This window comes from Nematolebias whitei, chromosome 6, assembly GCF_014905685.2.
Source record: "Nematolebias whitei isolate Nwh7 chromosome 6, NemWhi1, whole genome shotgun sequence".
NCBI classification, from domain to species: domain Eukaryota; kingdom Metazoa; phylum Chordata; class Actinopteri; order Cyprinodontiformes; family Rivulidae; genus Nematolebias; species Nematolebias whitei.
In genome coordinates this window covers 20,896,547-20,900,446 of record NC_056503.1, presented here as the reverse complement: position 1 = coordinate 20,900,446, position 3,900 = coordinate 20,896,547, and the positions used below count along the sequence as shown (strand labels likewise).

At 35.0% G+C, this 3,900-nt stretch overlaps 1 protein-coding gene and 1 long non-coding RNA gene across 3 annotated transcripts in view; one reads left to right on the top strand and one right to left on the bottom strand.

Annotated features, from left to right (window-relative positions):
• rap1gap2a (RAP1 GTPase activating protein 2a) overlaps window positions 1-3,900 on the top strand; it is a 97,505-nt gene that overhangs the window by 34,123 nt on the left and 59,482 nt on the right. The gene's annotated exons all lie outside the window — the stretch shown is intronic.
• On the bottom strand, window positions 709-3,078 carry LOC119410554. Of its 2 annotated transcripts, XR_005186852.1 has the most exons (4): window positions 2,981-3,078; window positions 2,390-2,432; window positions 2,134-2,185; window positions 709-1,003 (listed from the first exon to the last, which is right to left on the bottom strand). It is a non-coding gene; the product is annotated as an uncharacterized LOC119410554 (long non-coding RNA). The 2 variants fall into 2 exon arrangements; XR_005186853.1 differs by lacking the exon at window positions 2,134-2,185.

Below are 3,900 nucleotides of genomic sequence, written 5' to 3'. Positions count from 1 at the left end.
GATGTCTGTCGGATATTTACAGATGTTTATCTGCGAAGGATCCTGAAGTATGCGATCCCTCGGAGTTCCAGCTTCAGATCCTTTTGCATACTTGCCGCATCTTTGGCGTATTACGTGGCAGATGTCAGTCGGATATTTACAGATTTTTCATTTATGCAAATTTGGGAATCTGATATACTCTGCCTGTAAATACAGGTTTGGCATGTAGGTAAGCCTTCAAGTAAAATAACTATATCTTAACATGTTTCCAATGGTTAGTTGTTGTTTTTTTGTCTTGCACTCCATTTAGTTTTTATTTGTAATACGTGAAGTGCTTTATATAACTATTTAAATCTGCTATAGGCTACAAATAGTTGGCTTCTAAGATCTTTAACATTTTAAGATCACCCAGTTTTTTACATCAAAATTAATGAGTCTTTAATTTTGGTTTATGTACCATCATCATGATGTACAAATCACAAGCTGGACCAGTAAGCACATTACCATTTCAATAAGAACTATGAAAAATCAGTATAATAAACAGTTTATGAAGCAGTCTAGTAAATACACAGTGGTTTGTATCTTCATAACACATACTAATGCAAACATATCATAGACATGAAAACACTGACCATGACTTTCTTAAAGATTTTCTTTTTTTATTAAAACACACACACACACACACAAAAAACCCCTACGGTTTCATTTGTAAAAAATACAACCTACGGTTTCATTTGTAAAAAAAAATAGTTGTTGGTGCCTCTTGGAGGCTGCCTCAGGCTGCATTTCCCACTGGGCACTCTGCAATGTAGCCATCCATTCTGCAGGGCTTTGTTTGAAGCTCAGCAAGTTTGTACTGGCATCTGTCTAAAATGTCCTAGTTTTGCTGCTCTCCCATTCAGGTGGATAAACTTTCCATGTGTCTTTGTCTTCGTGTCGGTCTCGTACTCATAGGCATGTTGGCACCCCCTCATTCTTCATCATTTAAAATGGAGCGACCAACAGACCGCCGTGAATTCAAAAGCTTCAACAGAAAACACAGAAAACACAAGGTCAATAAGAGCACTTTTTAAAATGTAATCATAACAAAAAGCAAATGCATCCATATCTCAATTCTTAGATTCTCAAACAAAAAGTTTACGGATGTTCCAAAAACCTTTTTTTTAATCTTCCCATATTGAATATTTTTAGTAACTCATATCTACCAATAGATGGCGCTTTAACACATCTTTACACGAGGACCCAGAATTTAATTAAAAGTTTTACTTCTTCTGCATTGCCAGAAACTATAGTTTCACACATCTACAATGATGTAATGTGAGACTAAAGCAAATCAGATATATTTTGCATTCTAATTCTAATTCTGTTTCCTCTAGGATTTTTTTTTATTTTTAGCTAGTTTAGTTTTAGCTTAACCTCAGTGCTAACAATGGCTCTTGGCTTGGTAGCCATTGGGGGTCCTCCCCCAGAAAATTTTGAATAAAATAGATGCCATTTCCTGCATTCTGGTGTATTTAACATCTAGTTTTACCTACATATGTAAACTATTCAATAAGTATTTTAGAGTTAATGGCAGAACAAGAAGTACCCTGAGACAAACATGCAGCATTAACACAGTGTGAACATTATTCAAGAATTGTTTCTATAAGAACATTATCAAATATTTTATGTGAACGTAAGATACTAGCAATAACAGCATTGTAAGAGGGGGACAGTTGAACCCGGAGGCCTCCACCTCTGTTTAATGATGGACGATTTCTTTTCACAAAGATGGCCTCCTTCTCTCCTCTCTCAGACCATCGTTCCTCTCTATCAAGGAGGAACGATGACTGAGTTTGTCTCAGCTCCTCAGACTGAAGAAATCTTTTTGATACAAAGAAGAATCTGTCCAGAGGAATTAATTTATTGAGCCTGCATCAGGACAATAATCTGTAAAGCTTTAGTATATTTGATAAGGAAAACTCATTTTGACTTAACCAATTAATATATTTTCAATGGCAAAATATGCAGGCTTATTTCATATTACTTTCATTGCAGGCTTTCTGTATTTATTGTCTTACTTTTAATGATAAAAATATAACGAGTCACTACTGTCGTTTAGAAAGTGTTTATATTGGAACTAATACTTGTTCACACACAGTTACAACAGCTCACCTGTTCCTTTATACTGACAGGAACAATCCCCTCATCACTACTGGCTCTGCTCCTGACACAATCACATTTTAAAAATTGTCATAACTCAGAACAAATCTCCCCTTTTTACAAAGCCTTATGATCAATTCAGGCCAGTTTCATTAAAGGGTTGAATCATTTAACATCTCAAGACACTTTTCATATACAGCAGGTCTTCACCAGACTCATACTCTTCATTATATAATTATAATAATATTCAGTCAATGAGTACTCTTACCTGCCCACTCTGTGCTGCGTGATGTGGAGCTGCATCTTGGGTGCTACAAGACAAAGATTCAGTTATGTGGCGTTGCATTATAATATTATTTAAATTATATAACAGTATGTTAAGTCACAATGCCACACACCAACAGTTCATTGACTTGATAACTTGAACGGTGTTTTGCAGGAAAATCCAGGAAAGTATTCTAAGTTGATTTGTAGTTCTAAACATATTTAGTGGTCATTTTTTGTCCAACATTGATTACTTCCAGCCTAGATCACAATTATATTAGCAAATATCCAAATATGTAACTTAGACAATGACATCATAAAACAGCTTTTAGAAAAGCAAATAGACACCTCTCACTGAGGAGTTGCCCAACAGTGGTCAGCAGCCACTGGTTATAGATGTCTCCCATTCCCCCTGTATGAGTGTCCATTTTATTCTGCTCAGTACAACTTTTCAAACAGCCTCAACTTGACGTGACGCTGACAACGCCATGTTGTAAAAGGTCGAGTAACACACCGGTAAAACTACATATTTTACGCTCTAACCACATGCTTGGTCAAAAATAATTAGAACTAAATATGTGAAGCAGCAACTTACTGAAAATCGTAGAGCCGCTTGGCTTTGAATCAAACACGTCGCGTTATCCGAGAAGGACCTCGTTTGTGTTATCCCGCCAATGTAATACCGGAAGTGTCTTCTTCTTCTTCAGTTAAACGGCTGTTGGAAAACGGTGCATTACCGCCACCAACCTGTAAGGAGTTTGGCGACGTGGACAATTTAATTTACAGTTAAGACTCAAAAGGGTTTACTTGTGTGTTTTATCTGTAAATTAAATTGTTTCATGGACTTTATTTTTTCATTTAAATAGCCTGCATCACACTTTCAAGAGACGTTTACCTAACAGAATAAATGAAAAGAAGAAAATGGACAACCATATGTTTATATTGTTGAGGTTTGTAAAGTCAGTAAAATTAAATATTTTATCATTATTGATGAAAAGTTGACATGAAAACCTCACATAAACTAAGAATAAAAAATAGCTAAATCTGTTGAATTGCTGTACAAAAAAACCAATATAGGATGTCACAGTGAGCTCATCCATGAAGTCATTTGCTAATCTGAAGAAGTTCCAATCTGTAGTTGTTCCAATCTGTAGTTGTTGGCTCTATTTTATATTTAAAGTATATGATTACAATTATAAATACCATTAGACTAAATGTGATTCCACATGTGATTATCATTGCCATCTTAAATGATCTTACAATTTTCTTACTTCTTTTGTTTGTTTTTAGGTCGTATGTGACCCATCACATCAAAATGAGGATTAAGTCAAATTTGGTCAAAATGAGCCCATTACATCTTCAGATTTGTGGCTTTCAAAGCTATATTTTGATACTGGATCATTCTGATATCATAAGGGGATTCAGAGATATGACTTAATTTGGCTTGTTGGTTACAATAATACATTAGGCTATTATTTGGTCTGAAACCTAATTGTTTAAAATTTTAATAAGAAT